This window comes from Octodon degus, unplaced genomic scaffold (genome assembly GCF_000260255.1).
Source record: "Octodon degus isolate 3935 unplaced genomic scaffold, OctDeg1.0 scaffold00038, whole genome shotgun sequence".
NCBI lineage: Eukaryota > Metazoa > Chordata > Mammalia > Rodentia > Octodontidae > Octodon > Octodon degus.
Genome location: NW_004524614.1, coordinates 7592152 through 7604337, shown reverse-complemented (window position 1 = coordinate 7604337; position 12186 = coordinate 7592152). Strand labels below are relative to the sequence as shown.

At 39.5% G+C, this 12186-nt stretch overlaps 1 protein-coding gene across 3 annotated transcripts in view; it reads left to right on the top strand.

The window, feature by feature from the left end:
* Positions 1-3217: 3217 nt before the first annotated feature.
* Positions 3218-12186, top strand: part of Katnal1 (katanin catalytic subunit A1 like 1) — a 119063-nt gene continuing 110094 nt past the window's right edge. Inside the window, exon 1 of one of the 3 annotated variants that reach the window (XM_023715088.1) lies at positions 3218-3260. The gene's annotated coding sequence lies outside the window, so the exon portion shown is untranslated. Of the gene's footprint in view, positions 3261-3734; positions 3848-3900; positions 3983-12186 lie in introns of those variants that run through there. The other 2 variants (XM_023715090.1, XM_023715089.1) reach the window with 2 other exon arrangements.

Sequence of the window (12186 nt, the reverse complement as noted above, 5' to 3'; positions counted from 1 at the left end):
ACAGTTACTGGAGGTTTTAGTCCATACTCAGCTGGCTCCAAGGCAGAGTGGCACATGGCATTGAACAATCTTTCATGGTGGCAGCAAAAAGCAGGGGAGCCAAGGGACTAGCAGCAGCAAAACTGGCAACAGAGAGAAAAATCTGTCTTTTTAAATCAGAGTTTTCATACTCAGTTGTTTGGAGTTAGCTGCACTATGAGGTTCTAAGTAAATGTTTTTATGGGGCTGCAGAGATGGCTCAGTAGAGTAAGTACTTTGCCTGGCAAGCACAAGGGCCTGGGTTCAATCCCCCGTTCCAAAAAAAAAAAAAAAAGTAAAATTGCATTCAGGCTACCTGCCTCAGGCTGGAGTTAATCTCAAACTCTAGAAATCCGCCCCATGAATGTATGAAGTGGGGGGGGGGGCACCTAGAGACAAACCATAACAAATGGGTTCAAAGCACCAGGTAATGGTTTCTTATTAGTCTTTATTCATTCTCAGCTGCCTGTGGCCCGAGAGGCATTTTAAGGCTGTGTTTCAGTGGTGCATGGTCTTTAGCTCACTGCAGAGCAGCTATCTGCTTTTCTTGCTGTCATCCATTCTCAAGTGACTTGTCAGGCTGGGGATATAGCTCAGCAGTACAGTGTCTGCCTGGCAAGTGTAAGGTCCTAAGTGTGATTCCTGATGACCTCCCTCCCCCAAAGGCACAACTACTCAGTTATAGTCTGCGGCAGTAAAGACTTCATGCTGTTGTTTCTTTAAGTGACTTGTCATGTTGAGCTAAGTCCCTAGGATCCTGGCCTTAAAAAAAAAAAAAAAAATGCTATGCATTGGTCTTTTGCCTTTGGTGACCTCTTGAAGGATGTAGACTATACCTACCACCCTGGCCAGCTGCCCTGCAGACAAGTGACTGGCCACAAGGGAAACCAGATGACTGCTAGATGGATCAGGTGAACCTATCATCCCCACTACAGAAACATGTGTTCAGCGGGTAGCATATCAGTATCATCTCCAGGTGTAAAGGAAAATCTATTCTTGTGCTCATTATATATGCAGAGTTGTGAGCAAAGTACTACAGGTGATTAGGTATTGCTTCTGTAAGGATGTCATTATGGCCTAATGCTCAGAATTTGTTCTGAACTGTATGATTTAAGTGACATTTTCTGCATCCTATGAACTACTGTAATACAGACTTTGATGTCTTTTTCTCCTAGATAAGATTGCTGATGTTATCATTTGCTTCCTTATATTAAATAAATTACTATGGATATAAGAAGATGGTTTTCATAATTGAACCCACTATAAAGATATCCTACAGAGGTCACATACATCACTGGCTAATATTTATTAACTAACCTGTGGGCTATACCGACTAGAATATGAAGGTATGTGTTGTGGCAAAAATAGAATTCATTTAATAGAATTCATCTTGTGGAAGGCATTTTCTTTACATGAGAAATTATTCTGGTGAACAATATGCGATTGGTAGGAGGTTATGAAGGCACAGTTTAGGGGATGGAGATAACTAAAAATACTCTGTAAAGAAAGAAAAAACAAAAAGGGCCAGAGATGGTGGATAAAAATGCCATGGAGGAATCGAAGGACTTTTAAGAGCAAGAAATTCTAATCTTAGGGTTTTTCTGCTCTTCATTGTAAACCCTTTGGCTGCTCAAAACCTTTAGAATACTCTGTAATAGAAATAACTTAAGAAGAGGGGTTGACCTCTCCACTGTGTGAAAGAGAGAAAGGAGCTGAAGGTGTTATGCGAGGGAATCTGAGTATTTGGAGAAAGCAAGAACTCATCCAGATGTGACCTTGACAGTGTATGCCCCTAGGTTCCATGCAGTCATAGACAAGACACTGGCTTCTCTTGGAGAAATGGATGAGACTCAAGTCACCTGCAACAAAATGGCTGAGACAGGTTGGCCCTAACTTGCAACATACAGTAGTAGTTTGTTGTTTTCAACCTGAAGAGACATTCACTCCTAGAAAATGACAAGGTCAGTAATTTATCCCCCCCCCTTTTCCTATTAAACATCTAGACCTCACTTTCCTCATCTATAAAATCTGGAGGTTGGATCTAGACTATCTATATCGTTTCTGGTGGGGCTGTGATAATAACATTTTATGTTCCTTTTGAGAAAATTTACATATAATGAAATGTACAAATATGAAGGATACTAGTTCAATAGTTTTGGCAACTGTAGATACTTGTACAATTTAAGCCCTTAGCTAGATGTACAGCTTTTGCATCACTTCAGAAAATTCCCTCCTCAGTTAAACTCCCATCATAGACAGCTAGCCACTCATTAATCTAAATTATATCACAATGGTTTAAATATTTCATATTGTTGTACAGTTAAACATTAGTACAAGTTTGTCGTACATAATGATCACATTCCTTGTGGGGAACTGATACATAATACATCTTAATGCTTTTTTCATCCTATTTTTTACTGTTCCCACCCCATACTTCTGTTTTATACTGCTTTATCAGCATTAATGCGTTTATTTTTCACAAGAACTATGAGGCAGGTATTTTCAGTTTGCAAATTAAAATGTTGAGGAGCAGAGCGGGTGGTTACAAGTCATCTGCAACCTAGCACAGCAGCAGGACGTGAACTTAGACCACGTTTCAACCTGCTTATACTGTAATGATGACCCGGGAGAGTTCACTAATTTTTCCTACGAAATACAGCTCCAAATTCAATGGAGACCAAGGCAATGCACAAGTTCTAAAATCTCCTAAATAATCCTGAGGGCCTGTATGCATTCCATCTTATATGCCCCACTCCCCAAAGAAAGGCAGAAAGGGGCTGTGAAAGACTGCGAGCAAATTCGGTTTGGAGAAACGGGCAGAGCTGGCCGAGGCTCCATTCATCCCCGGGGCAGGAACAGAACCCTTCACCGCGCGAGCGGAGCTCCGGTGTTCCATCCGCTAAGGCCACAGCAGGCCCGACCGCGCCCGGCCCGGGAACTGGGCTCAGGACGCAAACGGTGCTTGTCCAGCCAGCCGCCCTCCTCTGTGTCACAGTCGCTCGGGTCTCCACCAAGCGCCAACCCCTCCCGCTCTCGCCCGAGGACGCTCCACTCGGAGCTGACTCAGAGCCCGTGCGCTCGGCCGGCCGCGCGGCCCGCGACTGCCATGGCAACGTACGCCGCCACCGCCTCTTCACGCACGTTGCGAACTAACGGACTCTGCGGCGCCCCGCGTCCGACCCCACCCCACCCCACCCCACCTGAATCGCATCACCGGCGTCCCGCCGACCTGCAGCACCTAGGTAATGAATCTGAGGGCGGGGGTCGCGAGCGGGAGGGGTGGTGAGTATCCAAGTTGGCAGCTTCGTCAAAACTCCTGCAGTCCTGGACGCCCAGGCAGTGAGCGGTGGGGGAGGGAGGCGCGGGCCGCCGCGTGAGGAGGGGGATAGGGGCGTGAGTGTGAGGCTCGTGGGGTATCATGGGAATTGTAGTTCGAGGGCTAGTCAAGCTCGCGGTCTTGCCCCGGTGTCTGGGACCGGCGAACTACAAAGCCCGGCGGCCCTGATAGCTGCGAAAGACGGATAAATTTTGGCGGACCAGGAGAAAGCAAATTTCTCTCTCTTTGTTTTAAGGGGGCTGTTGAGTGGTCTCGGAACTGGGCTGTGTTTGCTGAGAAAGGGAAGTGGAGGTGAGACAAGGGCTTCCCGCCCTGAGATCTGGCCCGCCCCGGTTGCGACAGCGCTCAGCCCACCCCTCAGGGGCCACCGCCCTGCTCAGACTCAGGGAGGGCAGCCGCCCGCTGCAGGGCCTCGGACAGGCCTTCTTTGCCTTTGCCTCGCCTAGGGCGCTGCCTCTTGGTGCAGAACCCTGTGTACGACGTACGTTTGATGTAAGCAGGCTTCTCTCCTTTCCCGGATACGCGTATTTCTAGATATTTAACAGGCTAACTTAAAAGTAGCACAGAGGCGTTTACATATTCAACCCATCCATTAGTGATTGCTCAAAGGGCACTAATGTTCAAAGGGTAAGTGTAAAAGTGGGTAAAAAAGTTGATGTTTTTGGTGTATCTGTTTTTTTTTTTTATCGTTTTACATTTTTGCATTTTATCTACGAAGGTTCGAGGTTGAGAAATGAGGCTCCCCACCAGCCCCCCCACCCGTATTCCAGCCTACACATAATTCAGTTCTATGTTAAAGCCTAGTTTAGCTTTGAACTTTTAAAGCCCAGTATTTCCCCTCAGTGGGAAGTAGTGTTTTTTTTTTAAATTATTCCAGTGCTTTTCAGAATTTCTCAAAAGCATATTCTTTGGATGAAAACTACCATTCTCTCTCTCTCTCTCTCTCTCTCTCTCTCTCTCTCTCTAATTTTTTTAATGCTGCAGAATAAGCCTTAATCACAAGAATTGACTCAAGTCTTGGCAGTAAGGAGGCTGACCTAGATTTAGAAAACCTGCATGGACCATCCTTTAAAATTTTTCAATAGGTGCTACCACCTCCTAACAGTTTGGTACTTTGTAAGGTTGGGGAGCTGTTGATAGTATTGTGGGCTTTTGTGTATTTGTGTTTAGAAATAAAACACATAGGACCAGTAGCACTAAAGTGCTTTTATTACCATTTAAAATGATGCTGATTCTATAAATTTTAAATTTATATAAGAATACAGAAAATAAATTTCGTGAGACTATTAGGGAAAAAAATGTGTAGTACAGGGATTTGAAATATGCCTTCAGAATTTGTTAGCCCGTTTTGTGCACTGTTAGGCCAGTTGGTGGGATGAAACAGGGGAATCAAAGCCTGTGCTTTGCGTTGGCACTCATTTTATCATACTATGTGGGCAGTTTGCTATGGGAGTAGTCATAATTTCACTGGCAATAAATGTAGAACAGTAGCATTTATTGAATATTTACTCTGTGAGACACTGTATTTTTTGCATTTAATCCTCACAATGAGGATACAAAGTACTGTTATTTAAGGATGAAGAAATAAGCTTAGAGATTTCCCTTAAAGTCCTAGTTGGTAGTGTGAATACGGTATTCGAACTCTGCTGGGTCTAAGTCATAGTACAAGTCATGATTTCAATCCCTAGCACCATTCTCCCTACCAATTAGAAAGATTTTTGTCAGGAGTGGTCTTTTTATTTTTATTTTTTTAAGATTTATTTATTTATTTGGTAAAGGGTCTCGCTACAGGCTCACACTCGTAGTGATCCTCCTGTTTCAGCCTCCCCAGCGCTGGAATTACAGGCATGTGCCACCACGCTCAGTTTTGGTGGCTGGCATGACACAGCATGGGGCTGGCACAGCATGTGGTACTGGTGATCCAACCCTGGTCCTTGAGCTTGCTAGGCAGGGACATACACAGCCAAATTACCTCCCTATCCCTAGGAGAGGTCTTTGGTATACAATAGCTTTGTTTATTTTTGAGACAGTCTCACTATGTATTGGAACTGACAGTTCTGCCTCAGTGTCCCCAAGTGCTGGGATTGCAGGTGTGTACCATCACACCTGACCATAAAGTAGTTTTTGATTGGAATAAGCTTTCATTGGAAGGAGGATCAGTAAAGACACTCTAGTCAACATGAGCAAAGAATGGATTTAGGGATGAGTCTTGTATTTGACAAACTCTCAGTAGTTCTAAGTGACTGGATCCCAGAATCCTTACAGTATAGTAGTGGGAGAAGCCAGAATTTAAGGTACTTGGTGCCGCTGTCAGAGTTGGAAAATTTTCTTAACATCAGCAAACATTGAATTTCAGAAAAAGTAGTGGTATCAGTGTGTGTGTGTGTGTGTGTGTGTGTGTGTGTGTGTATTTGAATTTTTTAAAAAAGTTATTTAGTACAGAGTCATGCTGTGCAGCTCAGACTCTTAGTGATCCTCCTGTTTTAGCCTCCCCAGCACTGGGATTAGAGACGTGCCACACCTGGTTTCAGTGGCCGGCATGGTGCCCTGGTTTCAGGGCAGGCACAGCATGAGGTACTAGGGATCTAATCTGGGTCCTTTCACTAAACTATCTCCCTGGCCCTCAGTTTATATTTTACAAAGATAACTCCAGCTCCAGTGTGGACAATGGAAATAGGAGTAGGAAGGATTAGAATAGTGGTAGGGAAACCAGTTGTAGAAAAACAAAAAGTTCTAGTAGAGAAATGAGTCTGAAATAAGCAGCTGGAGTCCCAGAAAGAGATGGATCTGGGGAACATTTAAAAGGAAACTTGATATGATTTAAGACTTCGGATGGCCAAGACAAATGATGCTACATGACAGAAGACAGTGAAACTGTGGATTGACATGGGAGCAGCAAGGTTTTGTTGGGGTGAAAGAGACAAATTCAATTTTGAGTGCTCAGAGTTTCTGTGGCATATTTTTGTAGGGATACATTTACAGTAAGTAGTTGAAATTATAGGAGACAAGGCACCAGCTTGGCTAGGAGGAATGAGTAGAAAAAAGTATGAATATGGAGCTCACTTGAAACAGCATCCCTTAAGATATGTGTGTTTGGCGGAAGGGCCATATTTGAGAAGTGAGAAAAACCTACAAATGAGAATGAAGAGGTTAGGCATTAAAGAAGAACTGGAAGAAAGTGTAACAAACAACAAAAGGGGGAAAATAACAAACCACTTGAAGAGTGAACACATAACCTGTTTTGCTTTTTGTGTAACGCCTGCCCTCCACCTGGACTATTTTGAAGCTGAACTCTGATGTGGTGTCTTTTGTTCCTAACGCTTCAACACACAATCGAAAGAGTGCTGGTTCGTTGGCTTGCTTTCTTTCTTCTTTTTTTCTTTGTTTCTTTCTTAAAAAAAAAATCCTAACTTTATCTTACTTGATGATACTTAATATAAAATTTCCAGTTACATTTCATTTTGAAGGAGTTGACTATAAAAGAAAAAGATGCAGTAACTAAAAACAGTTTGTAGGGTTGATTTTTTTTTTTTTAAAGATTATTAAGATACTATATTAGAGATGGAGCCTATAAACAGGGAATGTTTGAGGATGGAGAAAATGAAAATGGAAGAGAGAATTTATAGAGATCCGTGAAAATGTAGGAAGGAATGGGATGAGAAAGGTGTAAGAACTGGTCTAGAATTTGTCACATACCACAGTTGCCAGTCAAGTGCTGTATTCCTAGGCAGTGTGCCAGGCTGACAGGAGGGGCACTGAGAAAAGAAGTAAGAGTGGTATACATGCTTGTAGGTCAGATTGTGAAAGGAGAGTTCAAAGGTGATAGTCTGCAAGAGGTGGATAGGAATAAAAACCAGCTAGAGATTGTGGTTTCGGAAGAACGATGGAGATCTAGAACAGCCACTGTGTAAAAGAACTGTAGGGCAGGTGGGAATTGTCTCACTGACTGGGTAGAAGTTGGGGTTTACAGTGATCGCAAAGTATGAGATTGTGTGTTTTCACCTTAAATTTAGATTATTAGGAAAACAAGGGAATTATGTAGATGATCCCTTGAAGATAATCTAGGCCTAGATCTGAAAATTAGGTCATTCCTTAGATTTATCTTGTCTCTTGTAGAAACAACAGTAAAATTATATATGCCTAACTATATTAATATTTTTATTAATGCTTTATTAATACTTTATTTATGCTCAACATTGAAGTGATACTCTATTATTGGGAACATTTTTCCCAAGTGCAGAGATGTCAAAAAGATCTGTTGTTCTCTTCTTGACTATGCTGTGGTCATAGGCAACTTTGCAAACCTGTTTCTTCATCTTGTCAGCTATTAATACTGTTTTATGTGATTTGGGGTGAGATTAAACAGTTTAACTGAGGTAAACTGTAAGCGCTCAGTAAGTGAATACATTTCTTTTTCTCCTCCCCCTTCTTACCACAGTGTGGTAGGACTGTAGCTCTGTTCTGTGACTGTCTATATAAGTAGGTGTGTCAGTTAGGAGTTACACAACAAAATGATAAGTTAGTTCTATAAAAGGATTCATCTGGCTATGAGGGAAAAAGGAACGCTTCTCCACATGGGAGTGTCAAATGGTTTGACCACTGTGGAAATCAGTGTGGCGATTCCTTAAAAAGCTAGGATTGGCGGTCCCATTTGACCCAGCTCTTCCCCTTCTAGGTATCTAGGTAGAAAAGAATTAAAAACAGCAGTATATATGCAGCCATGTTTATAGCAGCGCAGTGTGTATTAGCTTGATCTTGGAAACAGTCCAAGGGCCCATCAACCAAGGAATCAGTAGAAAAGATGTGATGCTTTTATATAATGGAGTATTATTAATCCATAAAGAAGGATAAACCAGAGACATTTTAGGTAAATGGATGCAACATGAGACCATACTCACAAGTGAAATAAACCAGATTCAAATGTGTAAACATCCTATTGTCTTCCTAGTGTAAGAAGCTGAAGGAGTAAATGTGATTCAAAACATATAATAGATACCATAAAATGAGAGAAACTTAGGAAAGAGAAACTGGTTTAGGGAAGTGGGAAAAAAAGTAAAAAGCAAAAGGAAAAAAATATACAAAAGATAATTAAAATAGTTACACTACTAATTTCTCTCAGTTCATTGAAAAGATAGGTTTGTAGTAATATTGTTTGGGCAATGAAATGCTGATATCTCATACTGTGAGTAATTTAAAGATAAAAATATGCAATGTATTAACCATTATTACCCTCCTGTCATATTATTTTGGAATGTTTTTGTTTTTCTTTAAAAAAAAGAATTACCAATTTTTTTTTTAAATGAAGCTTCCTTAAATGTTATAAAATGTTGTTTTATAGGCCATTAATAGTGACATTGCTTTAGTTTCAAAACTGATTAATAGGACAGTTTCAATAATTAATACATTGTACATTGTTATCTTCTTAGTGGTTATCCATAGTACAAGAAGCAGACAGGATATCCTGTCCAAACACTACTACTACAAATCTTTCTTCTTGTTGAATTAAGTGAAAGTGGCTGTATATCTATCCTAACTATTCTGCATATACAGATACAAAATGGTCCTTCCTTTGTATCCCCTTTTTTTGTTTAGTCCTGTCAGAGATGGGTATTCCATTGGCATCTAAATACTATAGGTGTGTGAATTCAGCAAAACAATCCAACACAGTCCAGCAGTCCACAATAGTAGTGGGTTATCTGCAGAAGTTGTTGACTTGAGTCTTTCGCAGCTCAGTGTATTAATATGGCTTTACTTTATATACCTTGTTTTTATACTTTTCTGCTGGATGGTTAAGACCAAAATAAAGCAAGACCTGTATAACAAGAAATGTAATTTTTGTATCTGGTAAGGTCAGTCAAGTCTCCTCAGGATTTATCCTGTAACCCTGTACCACAGTTTGCAGATCCTTTGTCAGTGGATGAGTCATAGCCATTACTTGAGCAATCTGAGAGTTCTTTATGCTTTATTGAGGACCATACAGCAACTTCTTTTGCCTTCTGGATTATGGTCTTTGTTATTTCCTATTATGCTACATCTGGAGGTAGGTATTTGAATATTTCAAGTTTGTATAACTGGAAAATATTTTACTTTTAATTTTTAAATGTATGTTTGCTAAGTATAAAATTCAAAGAGGCCAGATCTTTTTTTTTTCAGTCCTTTGAATAAGTCTAGCTTCTTGCCCACTTGTACTTTTTTTTTTCTAATGTGGAATAAGATGCTATTTTAATTTTGTTCTTCCATAGCTGATATTCTTTTTCTTGTATATGTTTTAATGATTCTTTTCTTTACAATTAATTTTGGACAATTTCATTTTTGTGTATCTTGGTATGATTTTATTCATATTTCTTATGCAGAAGGTTCATTTTTCTTGGATATGTGGTGCTACAATTTTAGCTAAATTCAGAAATTTTAAATCTTTATTTTTATTTTTTTATTTTAAATCTTTAGATACTTATTGCCTACCCCCTTCTACTTTGAGAATTCTAATTATATGAATATGTTTCTTGATTTTGGCACAGAGTGAACTATTATATGACTGATCTGTAAACTCTTCATGTTTATTTTAGACAATTTTTAATTGTTATATTCATTTAAGTTTATAAATAATTTTTTTCAATGTGAAATCTATTATTATTTTATTTTTTTATTTTTTGTCAGAACCGGGGAATGAACTCAGGCCCTTGCACTTGCCAGGCAAGCGTTTATTCTACTGAGCTATCTCTCTGGCCCCCCCACAATCTATTATTGAGCATACTTTTTTTTTTTTGGCGGAACTGGGGATTGAACTTGGGCCCTTGCGCTTGCCAGGGGAGCGCTTATTCTACTGAGCCATCTCCCCAGCCCCACAATCTATTATTAAAAAAAAAAAAAGTGATTGTTTTATGATACATTTATCCAGCACATGTGCCTTGCATTTCAGTTTGAAAACACATTATTGTATGAGTTTGTGTTGCAGAAGTACCAACCTCTGGTAGTACACTAATAAGCCCTATCCCTTCTTTCAAAGGATTGTGTAATTTAGGTGTTACTCAATAAATTTACCTAGTTGTGGACTACTCTTCTGTTTAAAGATTGCATTAAAAAGCAGCGTATTTTCTTTTATATCTTTCACTTATTTGAAGTACCAGTGACATATCCTTGTTTGCTGTGTTTCAGCACCCTTTTTTTTTTTATTCTCAATTTATTCCTCTATCCCTAGAAGTGTCTATATACTTTATTATCTTTTTCATTCAGATATTTTTCTTTTTCTGTGTTTTGTTGGTGCTTAAAAGGTATAAAGAGAGAATGAGAAAGAAGGAACTAGTAGATTCTGTTTTATCTTTCTTACCTATGTAAGGGAAAGCATAGGTGAAAGCAGTATTTAACATGTACATTATAGTGTGAATGGAGGTATTTTTATATTTTTATTTCCTCTGTTATATATTCTTTGAAGTTAAAAAGTAGGTTGGTAAAGCCTATGTGGCCTTACGTAGTTCCTTGCGTATACATAGGTAACCACATAGTGGTATAGATGCTTACCCAGTGTAGCTTGGATAATGAATAGATAAGCATAAAAGTATAATAAATTACTTATTTAAAACAAGCTTGATAAAGTAATATGAAACAGATTTTTTGAAAACGTTTTCAGGTGAGTGAGGCGGCACATGCCTGTAATCCCAACTCGCTGGGATGCTGAGGTAGTAGGATTGCAAATTGGAGTCCAGCCTGGGCAGTTTACCTGCTGAGACCCACTGAGACCCTGCTTCAAAAACAAAAAGACCAGATGATACTCAGTGGGAATGCACTGTGTTCAATCCCAGGTATCCAGGAAAAAAAGCTTTGTATCATTCAAAACACTATGAAACTAAGAGCCAAATAATTTTTAATTACATAGGCAACTGGGACAAAATAGATTATTTTATCTTTGCTAATGAGCCTTTTATCTTTAATTAGCCTCATAACGTTAAAGGAACCAATGTATTTTGAGGGAATTTGAGGTAATAGAGTATAATGAGCCACAAGGGCTCTGAATTAGACACATCTGGGTTTAAATCTGGGGTTTATGAACAAATAGTCTTAATTTTTTTTCAAGCCTCAGCTGCCTTGTCTGTTAAGTGGAAGGTGACTGTTTTTGTTTTGTGCTGCTTTGTAGATTATGAGATGATAGAAAGCCATTTTTTACTATATCGCCTGATACAGAGTGAGCAGCAGTCAATGAGTGTTACTATTACTTTATTGCAAAACATACAGGACCAAAATTGTGATGGTTCTGAGAGACATGCTGTTAAAACCATGTATGTAGATTCTGTAGTGTTTCGTGGACAGTTATGTTTCTTTTTCTAATGTCTTTGACTCATGAATGAAAAGCCTTCATTACTACATACATTCTTTTCTTACCTTTGGATTTGTGATTAAGTTATATTCTGTGCTGTTGATGACAGGCTACAGTCCTTGAGAATATTATCCCAACATAAAGACGTGGGCAGTATTGTGACTTTCAAAGTTACTGTTTTAGTGATAAGCATTCATAGAGTGGCTTAATTTATTGCTATTAAAACATACCTCAAGGGAGACTGTAAAAGAGGAGGAAGGAGATCAAGGGGAAAGGTGGAGGGAAAGATAAAGGTGATAATGAAGGAGTAGACATGTTCAAGCTATCTATGTGTATGATAATGCCACAATGAAACCATTATTCTGTATAATCAGTGTACTAATAAAAGACATACTTCAAGGTACAGTGATTTTGGTTATATGTTTTCATAGTTGCTTATATTCATAACACTTCCTACATGAAATTGGATTTTAGTGATCTGAAGCGACGTTTTATTTTAAATATGTGAAGGCTAGAAATA